This window comes from Lepidochelys kempii, chromosome 11, assembly GCF_965140265.1.
Source record: "Lepidochelys kempii isolate rLepKem1 chromosome 11, rLepKem1.hap2, whole genome shotgun sequence".
In the NCBI taxonomy this organism is placed as follows: Eukaryota; Metazoa; Chordata; order Testudines; family Cheloniidae; genus Lepidochelys; species Lepidochelys kempii.
This window is the reverse complement of record NC_133266.1, coordinates 14,549,907-14,558,066: the sequence shown is the minus strand read 5'-3', so window position 1 is coordinate 14,558,066 and position 8,160 is coordinate 14,549,907.

Sequence of the window (8,160 nt, the reverse complement as noted above, 5' to 3'; positions counted from 1 at the left end):
CTGAGTGTCTCAAACTCTGTAATGTATTTATCCTCACTACCCTCACTGTGAGATAGGGAAGTACTGTAATTCTCATTTTATAGATGGGGAACTGAGGCACAGAGAGGCTAAATTTCTTGCCCATGGTCACACAGGAAATCTGTGCTAGAGCAGGGACTTGATCCCAAGTCTTCCAAGACGGAGGTTATTGCACTAACCACTTCTCCTTCTGTCAATATGTGTGTTGGAATCTGACCTATATTTTGGGGCTTACACCCAGTTTCCCGTTTTGGGTTTGCAATTCCCCCTTGAGATTATAGGGCAAACTCTCCTTGTCTTCAAATAGACACCCCCCGATTGATTTACGTTGATTTCTGCCTGATTATGCCAGCAGTGAATGAGGCCTGGAACATTCCCACCTCTTGTTTCTTGACTTCCATCCCTGTCTTGATGTTGTTTAAACAAGTTCTTTTATTGCATTTTAATTATTATTATTATTAATCTTCCATGAAAGATTTTTAAAACACGTTACAGTCACGTAAGGAGACTGAAGTTGGTCCAAAGAACAAATACATGTTTAGATAAGTTTTAATAAATAATAATGTCTGTGTATGTATTGTACATGAAGCCTGATATAGGCAATTTTTTTGCAGTCTTGTGTGCTTCTATCTGAAGTCTATAACATATGCAGTGAAATGCCTCCTATAGCATGTAACAACAATAAGAGTCACCAGAAGGAAAAACTTCTGCATGGATGAAGCTTTTAAAATGTGTAAATAAGCAAATGATATTTGGAGATCTCAGTTCAGCAAGCTCCACAGGTTTTCATTGGCTTATTACAGCTCCATGACATTTCAGTGCCTCGTGCACGTTTTCACATATTGGTCACAATTCAGGAAAGCACTTAAGCAGGCTCTTTCCTTTAAGCTATCGTTAAGCATATGCTTAAGTGCACTCCTGTTTAGGGATGTTTCTCCTCCATCAGGGCCATAATAAATAATGCAACCTTGGATGTTACATAAATGAAGGCTGTAATTCCATCTTCAGGTTCTGGCATTTCACAAGGAACCTGCTGATATATTTTAAATGTATTTTTTTTCCATAACATTCGGCCTGATCTGCATTCCTTACTCAGGCAAGTGATTTCAGTTGGACTGCCTGATCAGATCCTCAGCATGGTTGTCTTCATAAAAAGTCAATGATTGGCATAAAAGCTGAGATATTGATCATAATTTTTACAATAGCTGTAGGGAAGTAATGTGGTACCTCAGATTCCAGGGCTTTAATGGTGACCACTGTGTGGAGGTAAGTAAATTTCTTATTATTTGCTTAGTAATAAGTTCTTCTATCTATTCGTTTACATGCTTATAGAAAACAGGACATGCGTATTCAAATGTACAGCAAAAATCCTTGTGAAAAGTGGTTATTGTTCATTTGTGGCACCCACTTTGCAACATTTGAAAATCACATTAATTTAAAAATGATTGGAATATACTGTTCGCTAACTTCTTTCCAAATTTCAGTTTTGAAACTTTAAGCTGATTGTGCAAAATGCACTTGGGTGGTCTCCTTTATTATAGAGATGTTATTTTTTTAATTCTTACTTGACTAAAATAAATTGCTGCCGGACTAAAACCTTGTATGCCAAATTTTCAAACTGCATTATAATTTTATGGCTGGAATACTCAGAACCTGAAAAAAGAGGTACATAATGGGAATGCTGGCACAGCCTTAACTATAGTGGTGTGAACATGCTGCTATTGTATAGTGTGTAATTTATATTAGACTGTCTTCAAAGCGTTCCGTATAGAATGAATAAGGTATATTTTAGATACAACTTTATAAGCACTATAAACTCTTCACTAACTATGAGTTGTAAGGTCTATGCTGTTTACTTCTCCTGTTAAAAGCAAAATATGTATTAAATATAATCACAATCTTTTGTGACATGTTTATTTTTTTAAGCAGTAATCATTCATAATTATATCGAACCAGCTCCGCAAGTGTTTCACACACTAATTTTAGCTGTAGAGCTGGCATGGTGGTTTCACAGTCCCCCTGTTTAAAACTACTAGATTAAAAACAGGATTACTAAATAAGGAGTGAGACTTAAATCAACAGTGATTCTAACAAAACTTGGATACTGAACTGCCTTTAAAATGATCACATTTTTAATCTGAAAGCTGATAGGGGAATACCAGGGCTGGATGGGAGAATATATACAAATAACCAATTTTATCTTGAACTGCTTAACAGACAGAAAATAAAGTGGAAAAGAGGTTAATTGTGGGGTCCCAAGAATCCATAACAGGACCTGTATTGTATAATGTATTTATCAATGGTCTGAACTGGGTGGGGTTAACAGTGAGGTGGCAACGTTAGGTTGATCAAGTCTAAAATTTTGAGTAGTTTCAAAGCTTAGCAATTCTATAGTACATATATAACTTTCATTGTAAACAGATGTGGGGGGGCCTGGACTTGATGACTTCTTGAGGTCCTTGTTAGCCCTATGTTTCTGTGGTTATCTAATGCACATTGGAAGGTTCAGTTTGAGTTATTCATATACATTGATGGATCTTACATAAGCGGAAAAGAGAGGAAAGATAGCTGGGTGTCATTGTGGGCAGTCCAGATAAAAATTTCTGGTCTATATGGTGTACTAGTCCAAAACAAACAAAAAAAAAAGAAGAAGAATCAATCAGTCATAAGTGTATTAAGGCAGATAAATATTCAGGCTGAGGTATAATAGTGTCTGTGTTCCGTTTTCGACACGACATCTCAAAAGTAATATAACAGAAATAGAAGAGGTCAAGAGCATTGCAACCAGTGAAAACAAATAGGGGTTGTCATAAATATAAAGGGAAGGGTAAACCCCTTTAAAATTCCTCCTGGCCAGAGAAAAAAAATCCTCTCACCTGTAAAAGGTTAAGAAGCTAAAGGTAACCTCACTGGCACCTGACCAAAATGACCAATGAGGAGACAAGATAGTTTCAAAAGCTGGGAGGAGGGAGAGAAACAAAGGGTCTGTGTGTCGTTTCTGCCGGGCATAGACCAGGAATGGAGTCTTAGAACTTTTAGTAAGTAATCTAGCTAGGTATGTGTTAGATTATGATTTCTTTAAATGGCTGAGAAAAGAATTGTGCTGAATAGAATAACTATTTCTGTCTGTGTATCTTTTTTGTAACTTAAGGTTTTGCCTAGAGGGGTTCTCTATGTTTTGAATCTAATTACCCTGTAAGGTATCTACCATCCTGATTTTACAGAGGTGATTTCTATTTACTTCTATTTCTATTAAAAGTCGTCTTGTAAGAAAACTGAATGCTTTTTCATTGTTCTCAGATCCAAGGGTTTGGGTCTGTGGTCACGTATGCAAATTGGTGAGGCTTTTTATCCAACATTTCCCTGGAAAGGGGGGGGGTGCAAGTGTTGGGAGGATTGTTCATTGTTCTTAAGATCCAAGGGTCTGGGTCTGTAGTCACCTAGGCAAATTGGTGAGGCTTTTTACCAAACCTTGTCCAGAAGGTGGGGTGCAAGGTTTTGGGAAGTATTTTGGGCGGAAAGACGTGTCCAAACAGCTCTTCCCCAGTAACCAGTATTTGTTTGGTGGTGGTAGCGGCCAATCCAAGGACAAAGGGTGGAATATTTTGTACCTTGGGGAAGTTTTGACCTAAGCTGGTAAAGAGAAGCTTAGGAGGTTTTTCATGCAGGTCCCCACATCTGTACCCTAGCGTTCAGAGTGGGGAGGGAACCTTGACATGGTGGCATAGTGATGGGATTAACCTGAAATCTTTTTGAGATCCAGTTGAGATTTTTTGAACTAAAAATACAGATTTTAAAAAGGAAATTTTTTTTTCCTTTGGAAGGGAAGTCCAGAAAGCAGCTGAAACTGAAAGCAGCTTGTTTTTCTCTGCTTTGTGGCCAAGCAGAGACAAAAGGGGATTATCTTTGTGAATTGCAGGTTTTCTTTGCCTGGAGGCAGGGTACTTAACTCCAGCAGGGAAATTCACAGTCTTCCAACCCAGAGTTTTTTTTTTCCCCTAAAAGTAAATGGGGGGGGGGGGGGTGTTCTACCCATTTGCCTGGAGACAAAAGTGGCAGGGGTTTGTTTGTTTCTTTGGGGGGGGGGGATTTTGAATTTTTACAAGGAGCACAAGTTTAAAAAGGAAATTTTTTTTTTCCTTTGGGCTGCTGGTAAGCAGGTTTCCAAGTAGTTGGAGGTTTTTTGATTTGATTTGGGCCCAGAGCAGAGACAAGGGAATTGTCTTTTTCTGTAGGCTGACAATCACTATCAGAGAATAGGTATTCTATTCCAGCACAGCAAAATTTTACAGCCAAGTTTTGTTTGTTTATTTCTAAACCTCGGGTGTAAAGTTAGTTAAAAACAGAGAGGTTAAAATGACGAAATCCACGGCTCGAAAAAAGCTGGAATTAGCCAGATTTCAGGCTGAGGAAAGACAAAGGGAACATGAAAGACAGATAGAACTCATGCGGCTGAAGAAGAAGGAGAAGGAACAAGAAAGGGAGGCAGCGAAAGAGGCAGAACAACACCAAGAGGCTGCTCACAGGAGAGCTATGGAAGCAAGGGACAAAGAACTGGAGGAGAAGAAAAAAGAGAGGAAGCATGTGGAGGAGATAGAGAAGATAAAGGCTCAGCAGAATATCCCAACAAACCCTAGCAATCCTTCTCCAAGTACCACTTCCCATCCCAGAAAGTTCCCCACCTACAAGGCAGGCGATGATACTGAGGCCTTCCTAGAAAACTTCGAAAGGGCCTGCCTTGGGTACAGCATCTCTACCGACCAATACATGGTAGAGCTGGGGCCACAGCTCAGTGGACCCTTAGCTGAGGTGGCAGCTGAAATGCCTAAAGAACACGTGAACAAGTATGAACTGTTTAAATCCAAGGTGAGAGTCAGAATGGGGATAACACCCGAGCAATCTCGTCAGAGGTTCAGAGCCCTAAGGTGGAAACCAGACGTGTCATTTACCCGACATGCCTACCACATTGTGAAACACTGGGATGCCTGGATATCAGGAGCAAGTGTTGAATCTCCAGTAAATTTGCCCTTCCTAATGCAAATGGAACAATTCTTAGAGGGTGTTCCTGAGGAAATAGAAAGATACATTCTAGATGGGAAGCCCAAATCTGTAATCGAGGCAGGAGAGATTGGAGCCAGATGGGTGGAGGTGGCAAAGAAGAAGAAAACTGATCGCAGTTGGAGCGGAGACCAGCAGGGACAACCCCAGACAACACCCTATTACCGGGGGCCGCCCAAGGCCCCACCTACCTCCCAAGGAACCCTCCAGTCACCTTATCGTCCCACCAGCCCATTCTCCAGCAACCCACCGCGCCCGAGTGATCCGTCAGCTGGACAATGTTTTAAATGTAGCGAGCTGGGGCATGTAAAGGCCAACTGCCCCAAGAATCCCAACAGATTACAGTTCATTGCACCGGAATCACACCGGATACCTCCCAGATACCCTTGGAGCGGAGGGAAACTGTGAGTGTGAGCGGGAAGAAGGTCACCGCGTGGAGGGACACCAGCGCACAAGTGTCAGCTATCTATGCTTCCTTAGTGGACCCCAATTTAATCAACCCAGAGATCCAAGTGACGATTCAACCCTTCAAGTCCAACTCTTTCAATTTGCCTACAGACAAGTTGCCTGTCCAGTACAAGGGCTGGTCAGGAACGTGGACTTTTGCAGTCTATGATGATTATCCCATCCCCATGCTGTTGGGGGAAGACTTGGCCAATCATGTGAAGCAGGCCAAGAGGGTGGGAACGGTCACCTGCAGCCAGGCTAAACAAGCCGTGAGGCCTAGCTCTGTTCCGGAAACTTCTATCAGGACCCGGTCAGAGGTGATGGACCCGGACCCCAGGCCAATGTCTGCAACAGCAGTAGTGGATCCAGTCCCAGAGACCCAGACGGGAACCAGTCCCAGAACCGGAACCAGCCGAACAACCAATACCAGACCCATTGTCAGCACTGAATCCAATACTTGCAACCTCAACACCAGAGGGCCCCACCGAACCTGAACTGGCAGCAGCCCATAACCCTACACAAGAGGCTCAGCTGGAGCCTGAATCCCAACATAGTGCACCAGCGGAGAGCGGTTCACAGTCAACGGAAACAGCCCCATCCCCTACATCGCTTCCAGAGGGACCAAGCCTAGGTCCACAATCCCATGAGGAACTGATGTCTCCAGCATCAAGGGAACAGTTCCAGACCGAACAGGAAGCAGATGAAAGCCTCCAGAGAGCTTGGACGGCGGCACGGAGCAACCCACTGCCTCTTAGCTCTTCTAATCGATCCAGGTTTGTTGTAGAAAGAGGACTTTTATACAAGGAAACTCTTTCTGGTGGACACCAGGAAGACTGGCATCCTCAGAGACAGTATTCCAACTAAATACCGGGCCAAGCTCTTGAGCTTAGCCCATGATCACCCTAGTGGCCATGCTGGGGTGAACAGGACCAAAGACCGTTTGGGGGGGGGTCATTCCACTGGGAGGGAATGGGCAAGTATGTTTCTACCTATGTCCGGTCTTGTGAGGTGTGCCAAAGAGTGGGAAAACCCCAAGACCAGGTCAAAGCCCCTCTCCAGCCACTCCCCATCATTGAAGTTCCATTTCAGCGAGTAGCTGTGGATATTCTGGGTCCTTTTCCAAAAAAGACACCCAGAGGAAAGCAGTACATACTGACTTTCATGGTTTTTGCCACCCGATGGCCGGAAGCAGTAGCTCTAAGCAACACCAGGGCTAAAAGTGTGTGCCAGGCACTAGCAGACATTTTTGCCAGGGTAGGTTGGCCCTCCGACATCCTCACAGATGCAGGGACTAATTTCCTGGCAGGAACTATGGAAAACCTTTGGGAAGCTCATGGGGTAAATCACTTGGTTGCCACTCCTTACCACCATCAAACAAATGGCATGGTGGAGAAGTTTAATGGAACTTTGGGGGCCATGATACGTAAATTCGTAAATGAGCACTCCAATGATTGGGACCTAGTGTTGCAGCAGTTGCTCTTTGCCTACAGAGCTGTACCACATCCCAGTTCAGGGTTTTCCCCATTTGAACTTGTATATAGCTGTGAGGTTAAGGGGCCATTGCAGTTGGTGAAGCAGCAATGGGAGGGATTTACAGCTTCTCCAGGAACTAACATTCTGGACTTTGTAACCAACCTACAAAACACCCTCCGAACCTCTTTAGCCCTTGCTAAAGAAAACTTACAGGATGCTCAAAAAGAGCAAAAAGCCTGGTATGATAAACATGCCAGAGAGCGTTCCTTCAAAGTAGGGGACCAGGTCATGGTCTTAAAGGCGCTCCAGGCCCATAAAATGGAAGCATCGTGGGAAGGGCCATTCACGGTCCAGGAGCGCCTGGGAGCTGTTAATTATCTCATAGCATTCCCCACCTCCAACCGAAAGCCTAAGGTGTACCATATTAATTCTCTAAAGCCCTTTTATTCCAGAGAATTAAAGGTTTGTCAGTTTACAGCCCAGGGAGGAGACGACGCTGAGTGGCCTGAAGGTGTCTACTACGAAGGGAAATGTGCTGGTGGTGTAGAAGAGGTGAACCTCTCCATGACCCTTGGGCATATGCAGCGACAGCAGATCAAGGATCTGTGCACTAGCTACGCACCAACGTTCTCAGCCACCCCAGGATTGACTGAACGGGCATACCACTCCATTGACACAGGTAATGCTCACCCAATTAGGGTCCAACCTTACCGGGTGTCTCCTCAAGCTAAAACTGCTATAGAATGGGAGATCCAGGATATGTTACAGATGGGTGTAATCCGCCCCTCTGGAAGTGCATGGGCATCTCCAGTGGTTCTAGTTCCCAAACCAGATGGGGAAATACGTTTTTGCGCGGACTACCATAAGCTAAATGCTGTAACTTGCCCAGACAACTATCCAATGCCACGCACAGATGAACTATTAGAGAAACTGGGACAGGCCCAGTTCATCTCTACCTTGGACTTAACCAAGGGGTACTGGCAAGTACCGCTAGATGAATCTGCCAAGGAAAGGTCAGCCTTCACCACACATCTCGGGCTGTATGAATTTAATGTGCTCCCTTTTGGGCTGCAAAATGCACCCGCCACCTTCCAAAGACTTGTAGATGGTCTCCTAGTGGGATTAGGAGAATATGCAGTCGCCTACCTTGACGATGTGGCCATA